The sequence below is a fragment of the Macadamia integrifolia genome, chromosome 3 (genome assembly GCF_013358625.1).
Source record: "Macadamia integrifolia cultivar HAES 741 chromosome 3, SCU_Mint_v3, whole genome shotgun sequence".
Classification (NCBI taxonomy): domain Eukaryota; kingdom Viridiplantae; phylum Streptophyta; class Magnoliopsida; order Proteales; family Proteaceae; genus Macadamia; species Macadamia integrifolia.
This window is the reverse complement of record NC_056559.1, coordinates 17,090,396-17,115,721: the sequence shown is the minus strand read 5'-3', so window position 1 is coordinate 17,115,721 and position 25,326 is coordinate 17,090,396.

The window sequence follows — 25,326 nt, the reverse complement described above, 5'->3', positions numbered from 1 at the left end:
ATGCCAGTCTAACAGACCCTTCGACTGGAGCTGAGGGAGAACACTTGGTGAAAACCACTTGATACTTGTTCCAGATCACTCAAGTCCAGAGTCCACAGACTCGGGAAACCCCTCGGATAGGCCGAGGGACCAGGACCGAGCCGTGCTTAAGTAGAAGGGCGGATCCAAAGGTTGGCAACGGGGGGTTTCGGCCTCCTTGCACCTAGCTACGGATTGAAGACCACCTCACCCAAAAGAACGCAAAGAACACAAGAAAAGTGAAGGTTGGAGCAAACAAAAAGAAATACATTCATTGATGAGGCCCGAAGGCCATAGTTACACTAGAAGGCCCGAAGGCCAAGATTACAGAAGAAGGCCCGAAGGCCAAGATTATAGAAGAAGGCCCGAAGGCCATAGTTACACTAGAAGGCCCGAAGGCCAAGATTACAAGAAGAAGCCCGAAGGCTTATATCAAAAACAAAAAAGGGTTATCTGAGCTGAGACCCGAGGTGACTTCAAGGGGCGTCCGTTGGGTTCACGGCCTCTTCTTCAGTATGGAGGGTCTCCTGATCCGAACCTCCATGGCCGGGAGTCGGAGGGACCTCTCATTGCAGCTGAACTTCACCCTCCTCGCTGTAGCCTCCACCATCGACATCGATAACCTCGGTGGCTGATGGGGCCACCTCAGCATCCTCCTCCTCGAAGATAAGCCCGCTGTCCTCAAAGGAGACCCCTGGGTAACGCTCGAGGACCGAGTCTCGGACCTTGGTAGCACCCATTATGAACCCAGGGGCGATGGCCCTCAGAGGACCGATACTCCTCGACCCCTCAGGCCTCGACCTCCTGAACCCGTGCCTTCACCTGCGACTTCAGCTCCGTGAGCTTCCGATTGCATTCCCGGTGCACGAAGAGGAGATCCATCTCCAGGTGCTCCACCTTCTCGAGGAGGATGGAACGCTCATTCTCCAGGGTTACCTTCTCTCGTTCGGCAACCTCGAGGTCTCGGTACATAGCTTCAGCCCGAGCTGCCAGTTGACCCATTTGATTGTGTGCCTACATGAAACACCGAAGGTCAGAATGCTAGGATGAAAAATAAAATAAGGATTAGGGGACCGAAGATTACCCCGGCCATGAAGATGCAAGCGTTCGTTATCATGGCCGTTGTCCCTTGCCTTTGAGCCTCGACGGCGTCTCTAGGAAGATTGCCCTTCATCACCAGCTCACGAGCAACGCACCCGACTGCCAGCGTGTCGTCTTCCTTGACCGACCACTGAGGGACGAATCCCACTTCGGCCCTCACGCTTGCCACCCTTGGGCCTCTGAAATCTGAGGTGGAGGAGGGGTCTTGGGTAGGCATGTCGTAGCCCAGAGCAGCGAGGGCCTGGACTGCCTCGGTGCTCGGCCCCTTGACTTTGGATCTCTTCTTCGGGGTCTCGGAGGATAGCCCCTTCTTCTCTTTCTGCTTCGGCCACAGCTACTGTTGGGCGTCCCGCGCCTTGGCCTCCTTGATTTGAGCTTGCCTTGCCGCTGCGGCAGCCCTAGCCTCGGCCCTGAAGATTTGCACTGCAAAAAGAAATGAGTGATTCAGTACGAAGCACCGACACCCGAGGGAAACAAGCTGAGGCTAGCCTAACTCACCCAGGCTAAGCCCGAATCTGAATAGTATGGCGTCAGACTTAAGGCAGTCGGCCTCAACTGGAGGGCAGGTTTCTTGCAGCCTCGCCATCGCCAACGACTCCACGTCTACCCCGAATAGAGCAGGGGCGGAGTTCACCTCCCTAAGGTCTGGGATATCCCAGACGGTGCCGAAGGGCACCCCCTCGGACGATCTCACAAAGAAAAACTTCTCCTTCCACCCATGGATGGACGTCGGGTAACCCCTCAGAAGCCGAAGGTCCTTCCGGGGGCAAAAGTAGTACCAGCCCGAAAGCCCCTTGCAGGCCTGAAGGAGGAAGCAGTTGATGAAGAGGGGGAGGGAGAGGGGCCTCTGGTGCCTTGAGAAGAGGATGACGAAGCTGAGTGCCTGTCGCCACCCGTTCGGTGTCAGCTGGGTCGGACATATCCCATAGTGCCGAAACACTCGGGCGAAGAAGGGATGGAGGGGAAGCCGAAGGCTGGCCTTGAACGCCTCCTTATACAAGCACAGCTCCTTGGAGTTCCGATAGCTGGCTCGGTCAGATGGTCTGGGCAGTCGGAGCTCGAAAGCATCCGAGACATCGAAGGAGGCCCTCAGCTCCTCCAGTTCGGGCCCATCCATCGTGGATACGATGTTGAGAGCCTCCACTTCTAAGGGTTCCTGGGTCTGAGCTCGGGAATCGAGCACCCTCTCCCTAAATCCTGCACCATTGGAGCCACCCTCAAACCCAGACGGTGAGGCCGTAGACGATGAGTCACAGAAAGAGGGAGAGTCAGTAGAATCCGAGGACATCCCTCAGACCTCCCCTGGACTCCGACGCCTACAGATAGACTTCGTCCTCTCGGAGGATGATGGGCTGTAGCCCGACGAACAAGACATGAACTTACTTTTGGGTGTCGCTAAACTAAGGGAAATCGACTCAAGGGCGAGCTCTTCGAAGGGAACACTGAGACCGAAGGTAAGCTCTCCAAAGGAAAAAGAAAAGTGCCCCACAAATGGACCCCTGCACTTTATAGATGGGGAGAAAAACGGTACGACTACCCGAGCATTAATGGCACCGCCACATCAGGGTACGAACCCTTGAGGTTTACGCCCGAACGGACCTGATTGAAGGTCCCCCTCTCGGTTGGGAGCTCGGCCAAAGCCGAACAGACCTGACCGAAGGTCCCCTTCTCGGTTGGGAGTTCGGCCAAATCTGAACAGACCTGACCGAAGGACCTCACCTCGGATTGGGAGTTCGACCAAAGCCAAACGGACCTGACCGAAGGACTTCACTCGGATTCAGAGTTCGGCCAAAGCCAAATAGACCTGACCGAAGGTCCCCCTCTCGGTTGGGAGCTCGGCCAAAGCCGAACACACCTGACCGAAGGTCCCCCTCTCGGTTGGGAGTCCGGCCAAAGCTGAATGGACTTGACCGAAGGTCCTCCCCTCGGTTGGGAGTTTGGCCAAAGCTAAACAGACCTGACCGAAGGTCCCCCTCTCGGTTGGGAGTTCGGCCAAAGCCGAACGGACCTGACCGAAGGACCTCCCCTCTGTTGGGAGCTTGACCAAAGCCGAACGGACCTGACCGAAGGTCCTCCCCTCAGTTGGGAGTTCGGCCAAAGCCAAACAGACTTGACCGAAGGTCCCCCTCTCGATTGGGAGTTTGACCAAAGCCGAACGGACCTGACCGAAGGACCTCCCCTCGGTTGGGAGCTCGGCCAAAGCCGAACAGACCTGACCGAATGTCCCCCTCTCGGTTGGGAGTTTGGCCAAAGCCGAACGGACCTGACCGAGGGACTTCACTCGGATTGGGAGTTCGACCAAAGCTGAACAGACCTGACTGAAGGTCCCCCTCTCGGTTGGGAGTCCGACCAAAGCCGAACGGACTTGACCGAAGGTCCTCCCCTTGTTTGGGAGTTCGGCTAAAGCCGAACAGACCTGACCGAAGGTCCCCCTCTCGATTGGAAGTTCGGCCGAAGCCGAACGGACCTGACCGAAAGTCTTCACCTCGGCTGGGGGCTCAGGGTAAGGCCGAGCTGAACGGACCTGGCCGAAGGCCCCCACCTCGGCTGGGGGCTTAGGGCAAAGTCGAGCCGAGTCGACCGAAGGTCTTTACCTTGGCTGGCTACAGGCCTCGGTCGTAAGAGCCTAAAGCCGAAGGAATAAGGCCGAAGGCAGGAAAAAGAGGAAAAAATTATAATTACGAAAAATTTAGTTACCCCCATAGGAAGAGACTCCTAGCAGGAGTAAGGGGGCTCCTAATACGGCCAAATCGATCGCTCAGTAGGGTGAGGACACGCGTCGCCCACCGGGACACATGTCGCCCACCCTATAGGGATTACAAAGACTCTACCACGCTCTATCATGCCATTTGCATAAAGGGAATATTCCCCACCAGAAGGATGGATGTATTCGAGGGGAACTCTGAAAGGGAGGAAGGTGGACCCGAGAAGGACAGGGGGAAGGCAAGAGAAAACCCTAAACCCTAGGAACCATATAGGAGGGCCCAAGAGGAAGGAAGAAGGTAAGCATCAATACCCACACCATTACTCCCATATTGAAAACTGTGCGGCCGATCCTAACTTGAGCATCGGAGGACTAACCCGGGACAAAGCTCCGGGCCTCTGCCGTCTGTGCTTGTGCAGGATCAACTCATACGGGGTTTTTAGCAACAACAGATAGATATGGGGAGCAAAAAGCGTTGCTCGGCTAATTTCCAAATTGCTCATCTTTGAGTGTTCGGCTAATGTTGTTGAAGTTTCCTGCCCTTAATAGAACCTGTAAACCACATATAAGAAACTGGCCCGGAGGGTGACCCTGGGAAGAAGCCTCCGATGCCTAAGTCAGTATTCTGACAAAAATAGAAGGGTGAGTAGGCAGAGCTCTGAGTGTTCTGAGTGTTATGATCCCTGACGACTATAAGCCACAAAACAATAGAAACCGATAAATAAACTTAAAGTTAAATGTCTTTAGATTAAATGAGCAATTGGAAAGAGACATACTTGTTGGGATTTGCAGCTGAGATAGATGTGGGGAGCTAAAAGCATCGTTCGACTAATTTTTAAATTGCTCATCTTTGAGTGTTTGGCTAATATTGCTAAAGTTTTCCATCCTTAATAGAACCTGCAAACCACAGATAAGAAACTGGCCCGGAGGGTGACCGCGGGAAAAGGCTCCGATACCTAAGTCAATAATCTGATAAAAATATAAGGGTGAGTGGGAAGAGATCTGAGTGTTCTCAGCGTTATGATCTCTAATGACTATGAGCCACAAAATAATAGAAACTGATAAATAAACTTAAATTTAAATGTCTTTAAATTATATGAGAAATTTGTAAGAGACATACCTATTGGGATTTTCAACTGAGACAGATATAGGGAGCTGAAAGCGTCATTCGGCTAATTTCCAAATTGCTCGTCTTCGAGTGTTCAGGTAATGTTGCTAAAGTTTCCCGATCAATAGAACCTACAAACCATAGATAAGAAACTAGCCCGGAGGGTGACCCTATGAAGAAGGTTACGATTCCTAAGTTAGTATTCTGACAAAAAAGGAAGGGTGAGTACACAGAGATCTGAGTGTTCTGAGTGTTATGATCCCTAACGACTAAAAGCCATAAAAAATAGAAGCCGACACATAAACTTATATTTAAATATATTGAAATTGTATGAGCAATTAGTAAGAGACATACCTGTTGGGATTTTCAGCAGAAATAGATTTGGAGGGTTGAAAGCGTCGTTCGGTAAATTTCCAAAGTGCACATCTTCGAGTGTTCGGCTAATGTCTCTAAAGTTTCCCATTCAATAGAACCTACATACCATAGATTATAATCTGGCCCAGAGGGTGACCTCGGGAAGATGGCTCCGATGCCTAAGTCAGTATTCTGAAAAAATTAAAAGGGTGAGTAGGCAGAGCTCTGAGTGTTCTAGATGTTAATAGTAGAAGCCGATATATAAACTTAAATCTAAATGTGTTGAAATTGTATTTGCAATTGGTAAGAGACATACCTGTTGTGATTTTCAGACAAGACAGATGTGGAGGGATGAAAATATCGTTCGGCTAATTTTCAAAGTGCTCATCTTCAAGTGTTTGGCTAATGTTGATGAAATTTCCCCCTCAGTTAGAACCCACAAACCACAGATAAGAAATTGGCTCGGTGAGTGACCCCGGGAAGAAGGCCCTGATGCCTAAGTTAGTATTTAAAAAAAAAAACGAAAGGGTAAGTAGCCAGAGCTCAGAGTGTTCTGAGTGTTATAATCCCTGGCGATAATGAGAAACAAAACAATAAAATTCCATATATAAACTTAAATTTAAATGTGTTGAAAATGTTTAAGTAATTGGTAAGAGACATACCTGTTGTAATTTTCAGTCGAAATAAATGTGGAGGACTGAAAGCGTCGTTCGACTAATTTCCCAAGTGCACGTCTTCAACTATTCAGCTAATGTTGATGAAATTTCCCGATCATATAAAACCTGCAAACCACAGATAAAAAACTGGCCCTGACGGTAACCCTGGAAAGAAGTCTCCGATGCCTAAGTCAGTATTCTGATAAAAAGAGAAGGGTGAGTAGGCAAAGCTCTAAGTGTTCTGAGTCTTATGATCCTTGACGACTACAAGCCACAAAACAATAGAATCCAACAAATAAACTTAAATTCAAATATGTTAAAATCGGATGAGCAATTAGTAATAGACATACCTGTTGGGATTTTTAGCCGAGAGAGATGTGAAGAGCTGAAAGCACGTTCAGCCAATTTCCAAAGTGCTCATCTTCGAGTGTTCGAATAATGTTGTTAAAGTTTCCCACCTTCATTAGAACCTGCAAACCATTGATAAGAACTGGCCCGGAGGGTGACCCCAGGAAGAAGTCCCCGATGCCTACGTCAGTATTCTGACAAAATTGGAAGGGTGAGTAGGCAGAGCTCAGAGTGTTCTGAGTGTTATGATCCCTGACGACTATGAGCCATAAAAAAATAGACACTGATACATAAACTAAAATTTAAATATGTTAAAAATGCATGAGCAATTGGTAAGAGACATACCTGTTGGGATTTTCAGCCGAGACAGATGTAGAGGGTTGAAAGCACGTTCAGATGATTTCTAAAGTGCTGGTCTTTGAGTGTTCGGCTAATGTTGCTGAAGTTTTCCAGCCTCAATAGAACCTACAAACCACAGATAAGAAACTAGCCCGGAGGGTGACCCCGGGAAGAAAGCTCCGATGCCGAAGTCAGCATTCTTATAAAAATAGAAGGGTGAGTGGGTAGAGCTCTGAGTGTTATGATCCCTGATGACTATGAGCCACAAAATAATATAAGTCCTTAAATAAGCTTAAATTTATATGTCTTTAAATTTTTTGAGCAATTGGTAAGAGACATACCTGTTGGGATTTTCTACTGAGACAGATGTGGGGAGCTATAAGCGTCGTTCGGTTAATTTCTAAATTACTCATCTTCAAGTGTTTGGCTAATGTTGCTGTAGTTTTCTGCTCAATAGAACCTGCAAACCACCAATAAGAAACTGGCCCAGAGGGTGATCCCAGGAAGAAGGCTTCTATGCCTAAGTCAATATTCTGATAAAAATGGAAGGGAGAGTAGGCAGAACTCTAAGTGTTTTGAGTGTCTTACTGTAAAAATAAGTCAAAATCTTCTGTATATCATGGTCTGTGTCTCTTCCCATTTGTTGGCTGGTTTCTATCCTTACTGATGTGGACTCGTGAGCTTTTGATCGAGCGATCACCATTCTAGTTGAGGAGGCAGGTCTCATATATGATAAGTATACTCAATAACTTAAAAGAGCTGTAAATTATTTGAAAAGTACTCTCATTAACTTAAAATACGTGCAAATTATATGAAAAGTAATCTCATTAACTTAAGAAGCTCTAGCAACACTACTTATAAGAATGTTGCAAGATTTGTGTCCAACCTCATACCAACCAATTTGCACATCATCTGGCAGCTAATTTTCCTTACCATATGTATATATGTCCTTACCACTTGTCGATAGTAATTTTAGGGTTGCCCATACCTCTTCTAGAACCCTCTACTTGCATTTGATCATTTGTCCAAACTGAGGCTTATAAAGCTCTCCATGGAATATAACCATACCACCTCAACTGGCTCTCACGGAGCTTGTCCTAAGTCAGTGCAACCCCCACTTAGTTTCTCATGCAACCATTCCTTAATTTATCCTTCCTGGTCTTATCGCATATCACACGTAACTTCATCATCTCTACTACACCCCAAGATGAGGATCCCACGTAACATCCTCATCTCTGGGTGTAGCAGAGATGAGGATGTTATAAGGGATGTGCATCAAGACCAGGAGGGATAAGTAACGAATATATTAATCAGAAATGAAATGGGGGTCACTCGATTCCGTATAAGTTCCGCGAGAGCAGGTTGAGGTGGTATAATCATTTTATAGGGAGACCTATGGATGACTTAGTTATTCTTGTATTTAAGTCATATTATGGTGTTTAACCATTTATGTGAATCATATTATGTGAAATTGATTAATTTATTTAGTTATTTCTCCTTTATTTCCCTTTTAAGAAATGCCTGCGTTACCATTTTCATATTAGCATGATTATGATAGGAATTATTTAGAGTATATTATTTATTTGATATCAGTTTGTAAGATTCATTTGCATATATTTGTGGATTATGTTAAATACTTGTTCTAATTTAAATTTGGATATTTGGCCATTAGGTTTATAGTGTTAAAAAAAAAACTTTCTTATGCATTTAAATTATGAAAAAATTAATGAGCATTCTCTCTGTGATGCCCTTTTTATATTAGGTGACGTACTGGCTCTCAGTAATTACAGGCTCCTTTATATTTCTTTCAAACCTTTTATAAAGATTGTAAGTTTTCAATGAGGAAATTATAATTACGAGAAAAGTTCAACGGTATATTGACTTTCGGTATCATTTTGCTAGTTTTGACTCCAAAGAAGAAAATTTCCTAAGAAACTTCAATATTGGTGAATTTTGGCTGAACTAATCTCATATTGATCAAATGCGTGTAGGTATAAGATCCCTGACGACTAAGAGGCATAAAACAAAAGAATTCAATACGGAAACTTAAATTAAAGTGTGTTAAAATTGTATGTGTAATTGGTAAGAAACATATCTGGTGGGATTTTCAGCCGAGACAGATGTGGAGAGCTGAAAGAGTCGTTCGGCTAATTTTTGAAGCGCAAGTCTTCGAGTGTTAATCTAATGTTGTAGAAGTTTCCCGCCCAACAGAACCTGCATACCAAAGATAATAAACTGGCCCGGAGGGTGACCTTAGGAAGAAGGCTCCGATGCGTAAGTCAGTATTCTGACAAAATTGGAAGGGTGAGTAAGTAGAGCTCTGAGTGTTATAAGTGTCAAAAATAGAAGTCAATACATAAACTTAAATCTAAATATTTTGAAATTGTTTTAGCAATTGGTAATAGACACACCTATTGGGACTTTTAGTCGAGAGAGATGTGGAGGTATGAAAGCGTCATTCAGCTAATTTTCAAAGTGCTCGTCTTCAAGTGTTCGGCTAATGTTGATGAAATTTCTCGATCAATTAGAACCTGCAAACCATAGATGAAAAACTGGCCCGGAGGGTTACCCTGGGAAGAAGTCTCCGATGCCAAAGTCAGTATTCTGATAAAAAGAGAAGGGTGAGTAGGAAGAGCTCTGAGTGTTCTGAGTGTTATGATCCCTGACGACTACGAGCTACAAAATAAATAGAAGCCAACACATAAACTTAAATTTAAATATGTTGAAATCGTATGAGTAATTAGTAAGAGACATAGCAATTAGTAAGAGTCATACCTGTTGGGATTTTTAGCATGTTCGGTTAATTTTCAAAGTGCTCATCTATGAGTGTTCGGCTAATGCTGATAAAGTTTCCCGCTCAGTTAGAATCTGCAAACCATAGACAAGGAACTGGCCCGGAGGGTGACCCCGGGAGGAAGGCTCCGATGCCTAAGTCAGTGTTCTAACAAAAATAGAAGGTGAGTAGATAGAGCTCTGAGTGTTCTGAGTGTCATACCATAAAATTCTGTTTAAGTCTTCTTTTTATAGTGGTCGGTGGCTCATCCCATTGGCTGGCTGTTTGCCATCCTTGCTGATATGGACTGCTGAGCTTTGGACTGTGTGATCACCATCTGAGCTGAGGTGGCAAATCTCATATATGATAAAGACACTCAATAACTTAAAAGAGCTGGAATTATATGAAAAATACTCACAGTTACTTAAAAATCGCGTAAATTATATGACAACTAATCTAAGGAACTTAGGAAGGTCTAGCTAGAATACTTAAAAGAACGTTGTAGGATTTCTATCAATTTGTATCTTGATATGAAATAGTTGAGTTAGAGACATTTTAGAACAAACTTGTTCTTCAAATTACCTGTTGGAGGGACCAATATAAGAAATTAGTAAGAGAGCGATAAGTATAAACAGAATATTATAACATAGGAATTGGGCTCCTAGCATAATAGAACAAATATTCTCACCCTTAAACGAACGAAGTATAAATCATACACTTGAAGTCTACCAATGATGTTGTAACACCCTAAACTGGAAGCAACTGTCCCTAGTGTTGTAGCCTAGTAGGTATAAGAAGGTTGACTACTCTGCTATGGATCCCTATATATCGTAGTGGGAGACAGGGAATTTGGCTAATTTATGGGCTATGGATGGAGCATAAAAATAGCCAAAAATGAGTGGAACCAGTCCTATAATGGGTGGATTCGAGAACCTAAAGGTTAGGACAGCCAATGTTGTAATAATGGACAAACTGGCGGGATACCCTACTGCCAACTGGCCAGCCGAACATGCAGGAAAAATTGAAAATTTTTACCGGGGCCCACATGCCTACACCCAAAGGCATCGCACTTACCCAAAATGTAGAGGTCATCATGCTGACCAAATCCAAATTAATAAGTTAATATTTGGTGGGGTTTATTAAAGGGAATTAAATTTTATATAACTTATGTTTTAAAAGTAGTTTTTAGAATTAAATTTTAGAACTAATTTGGGAGTTCGACTGGTTCAGCCAAACGAGCCTAAAGGACCCTTAGGGCTGAACCTTAAAAGCCCAAAAAAAACGCCTCTGTTATTCCACTATTCTGCTGTATACTATGGTGGATGGAAGTCTACTGTTTGCAATCTCAGAATTCAGGTTCGGTTCTATATATATCCAGCTTCAGTCTGAATTTTAAAATATGGACATTCATATCGGAGTTGATATATGAGGTTGCTTTAATAGACCATTATTGCCACAAGCCCATCAGTTAATTGAAGAACTTTTATATATTGATGTTCCTACTGCGGTCTTTAATATGCATACTGTTATTGTTGCTACTATGATTGAATGGGGTTATATCTAAAATTGAAGTGCTGTCATTATATTCATCATTAATTTGGATCTGTGAAGAAAGTTATTGGTTATTGTTTGAAGTGGTTTGGTGATTTGAAGAAACACACCCTGTCTAAGAAGGTGTACATTGATTGAAGACCAAGAAATCAAAGTGAGTGCATTATTTGTTTAAATCTTGATTTCTATTGTAAGTCTGTACTCGGGGTGTTGGGTAGACTTGATGTTTAGGGTTTCCTCAGTTTATTGGTGATTGGTTGCAAATGTTCTTGAAAAGCGTAGTTGAGGTTGTAGCTCCAAATACAGTGGGTGCTGTGTTGAATCTTGTTAAGGGGTCGGTGCTCCTGATTGTAGGTGCAGTCGAATTACAAAGACCGGATTTGAGTTATAGCTCAAACGGTCATTTGCTTCGTGGATGTTGGCACACTGCCAAACCATGTATCTCTTTGTGTCATAGTTTGTGATTTGTCTTCAGGTATTAATTGACGAGTGTGCACGTGAAGCAACTTGTGAGGATCATTTTTTTGATATCATGGATTCACCCCCTCTTAGTGATCCATTGGGTATAGCAGCTACTGCCGCACCTTCATCTACTACTGCTGCTTGTTGGTGATAGCAAAGGCTAAATGTTGAAGCTCTTGCAGGTGCATAAGGCTGCTACTGATACGAGCTATAAGGAAGGAAATTATTATACAAGAAGGTGGTTGCTGCCCATCTTTGGAATTTAGCTGTTGTCCTGCTACTAATCATGACTGAGGATAGTAATTCATGCACAAGGAGCTTAGCAAAGCTGCTGTCCAGAAGTTTAGATGTTACTAGGACTGAAATTGCTACAAACTAGAGCACATTCAAGCATGGAAGATTGTTACTACCTCGCTGTACATAGAGTTGATGCTGCACACAGCTAGGTTGGGCTGCTAGAACCTTCATTCTGCTGGACACATACTCAATAAGATAAAATTCCACCACCCTAATTGCTATACAGCAATTACATTAAGTAGGAATGAAACCCGTTTAGGGTTTCAAGTATACAGCCACCCAAAATTTGGGAATCTGGGACTGCATGCAAAGGAATTAGGTTAATTAAAGTAGAAGCATACTCAGTTAGGAATTCGGTAAATTAGGGACTAAAATTAGTGCCTATATACTTATTTTGTACTTAGTGGAAGAATTCCTAATTTTAGTAAGCTAGACTGTGGCTCATCTATACTTTTTATAATGTTCCAGCTCCAATTAAATCAGTATGAGAGGTGGGAAATTTTTTATTACAGAATTATAAGGTTTAAGTATACAAATTAGGAAGAAATTTGAAAGTATGTTAAGGCATAATTTTAACTCATGTAATTGGTGATTTTGTGGACTGTAAAATTACCCTAGGGACAAGGAGATACTTCCTCATGTTGCCATGGACCATACCCATTGTCCATGGGCAGCCTAAGCCAGAGAAATTGGCAGAACCACATATGGAAGTGCATAAATTTTTATAGAATCTCCTACCGATTGGGTAAGCGGCCAGCCAGTTGTCTCACACTGATTGGGTGTTTTTCAGCCCAATCAGCCCCTATTTTGGTTGAATGGTACCCTACCCCTTTTGGGTTATGTTCTCTACCTATTTACCCAAATTAGCCCTATGAGTACGGCTAACTCGGGGGCATTTTCGAGGTTTCAAATAAGATTTAGACATGGGTTGTTAAGAGTCGTTTTGGGTTCAGTAGTGAACCTATAATGAGTCAATTCATAATATTTAACAAATGATACACACATTTGGTTATGAAACTAAATAATCGGACGTGGGTACGACGTCGATTGTGGGGATCTCATTGTACCTGCGATTTGGAAAACAAGGTGAGTTGGTGTATTTTTTTCTTTGTTTTATGGAGACTTTATGCAATATTACTATTTTACGTGAATTATATACCTCAATGGTATGTTATTGTATTGTTATGAATGTTATGTGCCATTATTAATATTATCTACTAACCTGTGAATATGAAAGATGAGGCTAAGAAATGGTTTTGGACTGCAGAGGTAAGTGAGGTAAGTAATTATGGTTCTATGAATAAAATCTACAGTAGAAATTGTGGTATTCACGATCTGGGGCATGGTGTGGTCGAGGTTCTTTCTGGTACCATGGGCCCAGAGGTTAGTAGTACAGTTAGCACAGATGTGGAGAGCTAGAAGTGTCATTTGGCTGATTTTCAAAGTTATCGTCGACGAGTGTTCAGCTAATGTTGCTAAAATTTTTCGCTTAGTTAGAACCTACAAACCACACATAAGAAACTGGCCCAGAGGGTGACCCCAGGAAGAAGGCTACGATTCCTAAGTCAGTATTCTGAAAAAAATGGAAGGGTGAGTAGGCAGAGCTCTGAGTGTTCTGAGTGTTTTGATCACTAACAACTAAAAACCATAAAAAAATAGAAGCCGATACATAAACTTAAATCTAAATATTTTGAAATTGTATTAGCAAATGGAAAGAGATATACCTATTGGGATTTTTAGTCAAGAGAGATGTGGAGGGATGAAAGCGTCATTCAGCCAATTTGTAAAGTGCTCATCTTCAACTGTTCGGCTAATGTTGATGAAATTTCTCGATAAGTTAAAATCTGCAAACCATAAAAAACTGGCCCGGAGGGTAACCCCGGGAAGAAGTCTCCGATGCCTAAGTCAGTATTCTAATAAAAAGAGAAAGGTGAGTAGGCAAAGCTCTAAGTGTTCTGAGTGTTATGATCCTTGATGACTACGAGCCACAAAACAATAGTAGCCAACACCTAAAATTAAATTTAATTATGTTAAAATCGTATGAGCAATTAGTAAGAGACATACCTGTTGGGATTTTTAGCCGAGACAGATGTGAAGAGCTGAAAGCACGTTTAACCAATTTCCAAAGTGCTATTCTTCGAGTGTTCAGATAATGTTGTTAAAGTTTGCCGCCCTCATTAGAACCTACAAACCACAGATAAGAAACTGGCCCGGAGGGTGACCGCAGGAAGAAGGCTCCGATGCCTATGTCAGTATTCTGACAAAATTGGAAAGGTGAGTGTAGAGCTCTGAGTGTTCAAAGCATCAACAATAGAAGCTGATACATAAACTTAAATCTAAATATGTTAAAATTGTATTAACAATTGGTAAGAGACATACCTGTTGGGATTTTTAGCCGAGAGAGATGTGGAGGGATGAAAGTGTCATTCAGCTAATTTTCAAAGTGCTTGTCTTTAAGTGTTAGGCTAATGTTGATGAAATTTCCCCTCAGTTAGGACCTGTAAACCACAGATAAAAAACTGGCACGGAGGGTGACCCCGAGAAGAAGGCTCTGATGCCTATATCAGTATTATGATAAAAAGAGAAGGGTGCGGTTGCAGAGCTCTGAGTGTTCTGAGTGTTATGATCCCTGACGACTACAAACCACAAAACAATGAAGCCGAGACATAAACTTAAATTTAAATATGTTGAAATCGTATGAGCAATTAATAAGAGACATACCCATTGGGATTTTTAGCCAAGACAGATGTGAAGGGCCTAAAGCACGTTCGGCTAATTTCCAAAGTGCTCATCTTCAAGTGTTTGGCTAATGTTGTTAAAGTTTCCCGCCCTCATTAGAACCTACAAACCACAGATATGAAACTGGCCGGTGGGTGACCCCGGGAAGAAGGCTCCGATGCCTAAGTCAGTATTCTGAAAAAAATAAAAGGGTGAGTAGGCAGAGCTCTGAGTATTCTAAGTGTTATGATCCCTGACGACTATGAGCCATAAAACAATTAAATTCGATAATTAAACTTAAATTTAAATGTCTTTAAATGGTATGAGCAGTTAGTAAAACACGTACCTATTGGGATTTTCAGCTTAGATAGATATGGGGAGCAGAAAGTGTTGCTCGGCTGATTTCCAAATTGCTCATCTTTGAGTGTTCGGCTAATGTTGCTGAAGTTTCCTGCCCTCAATCAAACCTGTAAACCACAGATAAGAAACTGGCCCGGAGGGTGACCCTGGGAAGAAGCCTCCGACGCCTAAGTCAGTATTCTGACAAAAATAGAAGGGTGAGTAGGCATAACTCTGAGTGTTATGATCCCTGACGACTATAAGCCACAAAACAATAGAAACCGATAAATAAACTTAAAGTTAAATGTCTTTAAATTATATGAGCAATTGGAAAGAGACATACTTGTTGGGATTTGCTGCTGAGATAGATGTAGGGAGCTGAAAGCGTCTTTCGACTAATTTTTAAATTGCTCATCTTTGAGTGTTCGGCTAATGTTGCTGAAGTTTTCCACCCTCAATAGAACCTGCAAACCACAGATAAGAAACTGGCCCGGAGGGTGACCCCAGGAAAAAGGCTCCGATGCCTAAGTCTGTAATCTGATAAAAATATAAGGGTGAGTGGGAAGAGCTCTGAGTGTTCTCAGCGTTATGATCTCTAACAACTATGAGCCACAAAATAATAGAAACTGATAAATAAACTTAAATTTAAATGTCTTTAAATTATATATGCAATTGGTAAGAGACATACCTGTTGGGATTTTCAACTGAGACAGATATAGGAGCTGAAAGCGTCATTCGACTAATTTCCAAATTGCTCGTCTTCGAGTGTTCAGGTAATGTTGCAAAAGTTTCCCGATTAATAGAACCTACAAACTATAAATAAAAACTAGCCCGGAGGGTGACCCTATGAAGAAGGCTACGATTCCTAAGCCAGTATTCTGAAAAAAAAGGAGGGGTGAGTACAAAAAGATCTGAGTGTTCTGAGTGTTAGGATCCCTAACGACTAAAAGCCATAAGAAAATAGAAGCCGATACATAAACTTATATTTAAATATGTTGAAATTGTATGAGCAATTGGTAAGAGACATACCGATTGGGGATTTTCAGCAGAAATAGATTTGGAGGGCTGAAAGCGTCGTTCAGCAAATTTCCAAAGTGCACGTCTTCGAGTGTACAGCTAATGTCGCTAAAGTTTCCCATTCAATAGAACCTGCATACCATAGATAATAATCTGGCCCGGAGGGTGACCCCGGGAAGATGGCTCTGATGCCTAAGTCAGTATTCTGAAAAAATCAGAAGGGTGAGTAGGTAGAGCTCTGAGTGTTCTATATGTTAACTGTAGAAGCCGATATATAAACTTAAATCTAAATGTGTTGAAATTGTATTTGCAATAGGTAAGAGACATACCTATTGTGATTTTCAGACGAGACAGACGTGGAGGGATGAAAGTGTCGTTCGACTAATTTTCAAAGTGCTCATCTTCAAGTGTTTAGCTAATGTTGATGAATTTTCATGCTCAGTTAGAACCCGCAAACCACAGATAAGAAATTGGCTCGGTGAGTGACCCCGGGAAGAAGGCCCTGATGCCTAAGTCAGTATTTAAAAAAAAATAAAAGGGTAAGTAGGCAAAGCTTAGAGTGTTCTGAGTGTTATAATCCCAGATGATAATGAGAAACAAAACAATAAAATTCCTTATATAAACTTAAATTTAAATGTGTTGAAAATGTTTAAGTAATTGGTATGAGACTCACCTGTTGTAATTTTCAGTTGAAACAAATGTGGACTAAAAGCGTCGTTCGACTAATTTCCCAAGTGCACGTCTTCAACTATTCGGCTAATGTTGATGAAATTTCCCGATCAGATAGAACCTGCAAACCACAGATAAAAAACTAGCCCGGAGGGTAACCCCAGAAAGAAGTCTCTGATGCCTAAGTCAGTATTCTGATAAAAAGAGAAGGGTGAGTAGCCAGAGCTCTAAGTATTCTGAGTGTTATGATCCTTTACGACTACGATCCATAGCCAACACATAAAATTAAATTTAATTATGTTAAAATCGTATGACCAATTAGTAAGAGACATACCTGTTGGGATTTTTAGCCGAGACAGATGTGAAGAGCTGAAAGCACGTTCAGCCAATTTCCAAAGTGCTCGCCTTCGAGTGTTCGGATAATGTTGTTAAAGTTTCCCGCCCTCATTAGAATCTGCAAACCGCAGATAAGAAACTGGCCCGGAGGGTGACCCAAGGAAGAAGTCCCCGATGCCTAAGTCAGTATTCTGAAAAAATTGGAAGGGTGAGTAGGTAGAGCTCAGAGTGTTTTGAGTGTTATTATCCTTGACGACTATGAGCCATAAAAAAATAGACATCGATACATAAACTAAAATTTATATATGTTAAAAATGCTTGAGCAATTGGTAAGAGACATACCTGTTGGGATTTTCAGTCGAGACAGATGTAGAGGGCTGAAAGCACATTCGGATGATTTCTAAAGTGCTCATCTTTGAGTGTTAGGCTAATGTTGCTGAAGTTTCCCAGCCTCAATAGAACTTGCAAACCACAGATAAGAAACTGGCCCGAAGGGTGACCCCGGGAAGAAAGCTCCGATGCCTAAGCCAACATTCTTATAAAAATAGAAGGGTGAGTAGGCAGAGCTCTGAGTGTTATGATCCCTGATGACTATGAGCCACAAAATAAAATAAGTCCTTCAATAAGCTTAAATTTATATGTCTTTAAATTGTTTGAGCAATTGGTAAGTGACATACCTATTGGGATTTTCTGCTAAGACAGATGTGGGGAGCAGAAAGCGTCATTCGGTTAATTTCTAAATTGCTCATCTTCAATCGTTCGGCTAATGTTGGTGTAGTTCCCCGCTTAAAAAAACCTGCAAACCACCAGTAAGAAACTGGCCTAGAGGGTGATCCCGGGAAGAAGGCTTCATGCCTAAGTCAATATTCTGATAAAAATGGAAGGGAGAGTAGGCAGAGCTCTAAGTGTTCTGAGTGTCTTACTGTAAAAATAAGTCTAAATCTTTTGTATATCATGGTCATTGTCTCTTCCCATTTGCTGGCTGGTTTCTATTTTTACTGATGTGGACTCGTGAGCTTTTGATCGAGCGATCACCATTCTAGCTGAGGAGGCAGGTCAAATATATGATAAGTATACTCAATAACTTAAAAGAGCTGTAAATTATTTGAAAAGTACTCTCATTAACTTAAAATACGTGCAAATTATATGAAAAGTAATCCCATTAACTTAAGAAGCTCTAGCAACACTACTTATAAGAACGTTGCATGATATGTGTCCAACCTGATACCAACCAATTTGCACATCATCCGGCAGCTAATTTTCCTTACCATATGTATATATGTCCTTACCACTTGTTGATAGTAATTTTAGGTTTGCCCATACCTCTTCTGGAACCCTCTACTTGCATTCGATCATTTTTCCAAACTGAGGCTTATAAAGCTCTACATGGAATATAACCTTACCACCTCAACTGGCTCTCACGGAGCTTGTCCTAAGTCAGTGCAACCCCCACTTAGTTTCTCATGCAATCATCCCTTAATTTATCCTTCCTGGTCTTACCGCATATCACACGTAACTTCATCATCTCTACTACACCCCGAGATGAGGATCCCACATAACATCCTCATCTCTGGGTGTAGCAGAGATGAGGATGTTATAAGGGATGTGCATCAAGACCAGGAGGTATAAGTAATGAATATATTAATCAGAAATGAAATGGGGGTCACACCGATTCCGTATAAGTTCCGCGAGAGCAGGTTGAGATGGTATAATCATTTTATAGGGAGACCTATGGATGACTTAGTTATTCTTGTATTTAAGTCATATTATAGTGTTTAACCATTTATGTGAATCATATTATGTGAAATTGATTAATTTATTTAGTTATTTCTCCTTTAGTTCCCTTTTAAGAAATGCCTGCGTTACCATTTTCATATTAGCATGATTATGATAGGAATTATTTAGGGTATATTATTTATTTGATATCAGTTTGTAAGATTCATTTGCATATATTTGTGGATTATGTTAAATACTTGTTCTAATTTAAATTTGGATATTTGGCCATTAGGTTTATAGTGTTAAAAAAAAACTTTCTTATGCATTTAAATTATGAAAAAATTAATGAGCATTCTCTCTGTGGTGCCCTTTTGTATTAGGTGACGTACTGGCTCTCAGTAATTACAGGCTCCATTATATTTCTTTCAAACCTTTTGTATAGATTGTAAGTTTTCAATGAGGAAATTATAATTACGAGGAAAGTTCAACGGTATATTGACTTTCGGTATCATTTTGCTAGTTTTGACTCCAAAGAAGAAAATTTCCTAAGAAACTTCAATATTGGTGAATTTTGGCTGAACTAATCTCATATTGATCAAATGCGTGTAGGTATAAGATCCCTGACGACTAAGAGGCATAAAACAAAAGAATTCAATACGGAAACTTAAATTAAAGTGTGTTGAAATTGTATGTGTAATTGGTAAGAAACATATCTGGTGGGATTTTCAGCCGAGACAGATGTGGAGAGATGAAACAGTCGTTCGGCTAATTTTCGAAGCGGAAGTCTTCGAGTGTTCAGCTAATGTTGTAGAAGTTTCCCGCCCAACAGAACCTGCATACCAAAGATAATAAACTGGCCCGGAGGGTGACCTCGGGAAGAAGGCTCCGATGCCTAAGTCAGTATTCTGACAAAATTGGAAGGGTGAGTAAGTAGAGCTCTGAGTGTTATAAGTGTTAAAAATAGAAGTCGATACATAAACTTAAATCTAAATATTTTGAAATTGTTTTAGCAATTGGTAATAGACACACCTATTGGGACTTTTAGTCGAGAGAGACGTGGGGGGATGAAAGCGTCATTCAGCTAATTTTCAAAGTGCTCGTCTTCAAGTGTTCGACTAATGTTGATGAAATTTCTCGATCAATTAGAACCTGCAAACCACAGATGAAAAACTGGCCCGGAGGGTGACCCCGGGAAGAAGTCTCCGATGCCAAAGTCAGTATTCTGATAAAAAGAGAAGGGTGAGTAGGAAGAGCTCTGAGTGTTCTGAGTGTTATGATCCCTGACGACTACGAGCTACAAAATAAATAGAAGCCAACACATAAACTTAAATTTAAATATGTTGAAATCATATGAGTAATTAGTAAGAGACATACCTGTTGAAATTTTTAGCACGTTCGGTTGATTTTCATAGGAAGTATAAACAGAATATTATAACATAGGAATTGGGCTCCTAGCATAATAGAACAAATATTCTCACCCTTGAACGTGCGAAGTATATATCATACACTTGAAGTCTACCAATGATGTTGTAACACCCTAAACTGGAAGCAACTGTCCCTAGTGTTGTACCCTAGTAGGTATAAGAAGGTTGACTACTCTGCTATGGATCCCTATATACAGTAGTGGGAGATAGGGAATTTGGCTAATTTATGGGCTATGGAAGGAGCATAAAAATAGCCAAAAATGAGTGGAACCAGTCCTATAATGGGTGGATTCGAGAACCTAAAGGTTAGGACAGCCAGTGGTGTAAAATGGACAAACTGGCAGGATACCCTACTGCCAACTGGCCAGCCGAACATGTAGGAAAAATTGAAAATTTTTACCGGGGCCCACATGCCAACACCCACAGGCATCGCACTTACCCAAAATGTAGAGGTCATCATGCTGACCAAATCCAAATTAATAAGTTAATATTTGGTGGGGTTTATTAAAGGGAATTAAATTTTATATAATTTATGTGTTAAAAGTAGTTTTTAGAATTAAATTTTAGAACTAATTTGCTAGTTGGGCTGGTTCAGCCAAACGAGCCTAAAGGACCCTTAGGGCTGAACCTTAAAAGCCCAAAAAAACCCCCTCTATTATTCCATTATTCTGCTGTATACTATGGTGGAACAGTAAGAAGAAGAAGGAGAAGGAGAGGGGGGCTGTTGCACATGCACTGCAACTGCTGCCCCAATTGCTACTGGTTCTACCAAACGGGCCCTAACGACCCTTAGGGCTGAACCTTAAAAGCCAAAACTGCCTTTGTTATTCCATTATTCTGTTGTATACTACGGTTGAACTGTAAGAAGATGAAGAAGAAGAAGACGAAGAAGAAGAAGAAGGAGAGGGGTGCTGTTGAACATGGATTGCAGCTGCTGCCCCATTTGCTACTGTCATCTATGTGATGAGAATCATATTGCAACACATGTCTTATTGTAATTGGTGTCTACACAAGTGCCAAGATAATTAAATGGTTCATCTTCAATTCAAGTAATTCAATGATTAAACTCTTGATGGGTAAATTTTCGTATTATGGGCTCAATATCTTGGTTCTGCCACATTGAATGGCCTTATGGATTTAAACTGGTTCAGTCTAATATTTAAAATATGATTGATCATGGTTCAATGGTTCAATACAAACCAAACCAATTCTGGCTTTCTATAGACCATTTGAGTTTAACCTCTGAGCAGCTTGGTTTTTCAATTCAGCAGCACTTCATAAAGATGTCAGTCTCTTAAAGATATGAAGAATCTTTGAGTAGAGGGTTATAAGGTATTAGGACAAGTTTATTTGTTGAATCGAACAACTAAATAGTGGAATGGTGATCAGCTTCTAGACTTTGATTCAATACAACATCATTACATAATGGTTCAGCAGCATAGCTAGCTCAACGTCTTTGATAGAATTTCATTCGAAATCTCAGCAAGTTAGTTGTGATTGAAACTGATATGCAGCAGGTAAATCTTTTCTATTCCTAATCTGATTATGATTCCCAACCGTGGATACCCTATGCTCTATAAAAAGAAAAGAAAAAGAAGTCTGTTATTTTTTAAAAGAGCTGGAGTCCGACAAGGAAGTAACCTTCTTATATGTGGGCAGCAATAAGAGTTTTCACTGATATGGGACAGCAAGGAGCCTCTCTTTTTTCTAATATTTCCAGTCAAAAGAAGAATCCTCAATTCAGTTGGACTTCTAGAAAATCGGCCTTGCTGGATCCTTTTACGTGTGCTGTTATTAACTCAGATTAGAAAGAAAGAAGTAGAAAGAGAAAGTAGCCGATATCAAGAGGAGTCTCTTCTGCGTACATCAAAAGCACAGTTCAAATAAAAAGGGAAAATCTCAGATTTGAGATCAAAAGGAATTAGGAGAAGAACTCCAATATGGAATTACTTTTTGAAGTCTGTTATGCTGGGTATAAAAGGAGGTCTTCTTCATACGAAAAAAAAGAGGAAGGCAGGCAGAAAGAAAGGGAGAGCAACAGGTTGAGAGAGTTTTCTGATCGTATCTTTTGGTTCATTCTTACGGCTCTGACTCAATATTTGTTCTTATTTCCTGCTGAACAATGGAAGGAGGAAAGGGTTCGTTGTTGCCGCACTAAAGAAGGAGAAGAGTTGCTGCCAGTTATTGCTACAAGAACTATTGTTGCATTGTTCTTAGGTTTAATGGAAGTCTACTGTTTGCGATCTCAGAATTCAGGTTCGGTTCTATATATATCCAGCTTCAGTCTGAATTTTAAAATATGGACATTCATATCGGAGTTGATATATGAGGTTGCTTTAACAAACCAATATTGCCACAAGCCCGTCAGTTAATTGAAGAACTTTTATATATTGATGTTCCTACTGCGGTCTTGAATATGCATACTATTATTGTTGCTACTGTGATTGAATGGGGTTATATCTAAAATTGTGCTGCCATTATATTCATCATTAATTTGGATCCGTGAAGAAAGTTATTGGTTATTGTTTGAAGTGGTTTGGTGATTTGAAGAAACACACCTTGTCTGAGAAGGTGTACATTGATTGAAGACCAAGAAATCAAAGTGAGTGCATTATTGGTTTAAATCTTGATTTCTATTGTAAGTCTGTACTCGGGGTGTTGGGTAGACTTGATGTTTAGGGTTTCCTCTGTTTATTGGTGATTGGTTGCAAATGTTCTTGACAAGCGTAGTTGAGGTTGTAGTTCCAAATACAGTGGGTGCTGTGTTGAATCTTGTTAAGGGGTCGGTGCTCCTGATTGTGGGTGCAGTCAAATTACAAAGACCGGATTTGAGTTGTAGCTCAAACGGTCATTTGCTTCGTGGATGTTGGCACACTGCCGAACCATGTATCTCTTTGTGTCATGGGTTGTGATTTGTCTTAATGTATTAATTGACGAGTGTGCATGTGAAGCAACTTGTGAGGATCATTTTTTTGATATCACGGATTCACCCCCCTCTTAGTGATCCATTGGGTATAACAGCTATTGCCGCACCTTCATCTACTGCTGCTGCTTATTGGTGAGAGCAAAGGCTAAATGTTGAAGCCTCTTGCAGTTGCATAAGGTGGCTACTGATACGAGCTACAAGGAAGGAAATTATTATACCAGAAGGTGGTTGCTGCCCATCTTTGGAATTTAGTTGCTGTCCTGCTACTAATCATGACTGAGGATAGTAATTCATGCACAAGGAGCTTAGCAAAGCTGCTGTCCAGAAGTTCAGATGTTATTAGGACTGAAATTGCTACAAACTAGAGCAGATTCAAGCATGGAAGATTGTTACTACTTCGCTGTACATAGAGTTGATGCTGCACACAGCTAGGTTGGGCTGCTAGAACCTTCTTTCTGCTGGACACATACTCAATAAGATAAAATTCCACCACCCTAATTGCTATACAACAACTACATTAAGTAGGAATGAAACCCGTTTAGGGTTTCAAGTATACAGCCACCCAAAATTTGGGAATCTGGGACTGCATGCAAAGGAATTAGGTTAATTAAAGTAGAAGCATACTCGGTTAGGAATTCGGTAAATTAGGGACTAAAATTAGTCCCTATATACTTATTTTGTACTCAGTGGAAGAATTCCTAATTTTAGTAAGCTAGACTGTGGCTCATCCATACTTTTTATAATGTTCTAGTTCCAATTAAATCAGTATGAGAGGTGGGAAATTTTTTATTACAGAATTATAAGGTTTAAGTATACAAATTAGGAAGAAATTTGAAAGTATGTTAAGGCATAATTTTAACTCATGTAATTGGTGATTTTGTGGACTGTAAAATTACCCTAGGGACAAGGAGATACTTCCTCATGTTGCCATGGACCATACCCATCGTCCATGGGCAGCCTAAGCCAGAGAAATTGGCAGAACCACATATGAAAGTGCATAAATTTTTATAGAATCTCCTACCAATTGGGCAAGCGGCCAGCCAGTTGTCTCACACTGATTGGGTGTTTTTCAGCCCAATCAGCCCCTATTTTGGTTGAATGGTACCCTACCCCTTGTGGGTTATGTTCTCTACCTATTTACCCAAATTAGCCCTATGAGTAGGGGTAACTCGGGGGCATTTTCGAGGTTTCAAATAAGATTTAGACATGGGTTGTTAAGAGTTGTTTTGGGTTCAGTAGTGAACCTATAATGAGTCAATTCATAATATTTAACAAATGATACACACATTTGGTTATGAAACTAAATAATCGGACGTGGGTACGACGTCGATTGTGGGGATCTCATTATACTTGCGATTTGGAAAACAAGGTGAGTTGGTGTATTTTTTTCTTTATTTTATGGAGACTTTATGCGTTATTACTATTTTACGTGAATTATATACATCAATGATATGTTATTGTATTGTTATGAATGTTGTGTGCCATTATTAATATTATCTACTAACCTGTGAATATGAAAGATGAGGCTAAGAAATGGTTTTGGACTGCAGAGGTAAGTGAGGTAAGTAATTATGGTTTTATAAATGAAATCTACAGTAGAAATTGTGGTATTCACGGTCTGGGGCATGGTGTGGTCGAGGTTCTTTCCGGTACCATGGGCCCAGAGGTTAGTAGTACAGTTAGCACAGATGTGGAGAGCTAGAAGTGTCATTTGGCTGATTTTCAAAGTTATCGTCTACGAGTGTTCAGCTAATGTTGCTAAAATTTTTCGCTCAGTTAGAACCTACAAACCACACATAAGAAACTGGCCCAGAGGGTGACCCTAGGAAGAAGGCTACGATTCCTAAGTCAGTATTCTGAAAAAAATGGAAGGGTGAGTAGGCAGAGCTCTGAGTGTTCTGAGTGTTTTGATCACTAACAACTAAGAACCATAAAAAAATAGAAGCCGATACATAAACTTAAATCTAAATATTTTGAAATTGTATTAGCAAATGGAAAGAGACATACCTATTGGGATTTTTAGTCAAGAGAGATGTGGAGGGATGAAAGCGTCATTCAGCTAATGTTGATGAAATTTCCTGATCAGTTAAAACCTGCAAACCACAGATAAAAAACTGGCCCGGAGGGTAACCCCGGGAAGAAGTCTCCGATGCCTAAGTCAGTATTCTGATAAAAAGAGAAAGGTGAGTAGGCAAAGCTCTAAATGTTTTGAGTGTTATGATCCTTGACGACTACGAGCCACAAAACAATAGAAGCCAACACATAAACTTAAATTTAAATATGTTGAAATCGTATGAGCAATTAGTAAGAGACATACCTGTTGGGATTTTTAGCCGAGACAGATGTGAAGAGCTGAAAGCACGTTTAGCTAATTTCCAAAGTGCTCGTCTTCGAGTGTTCAGATAATGTTGTTAAAGTTTCCCGCCCTCATCAGAACCTGCAAACCACAGATAAGAAACTGGCCCGGAGG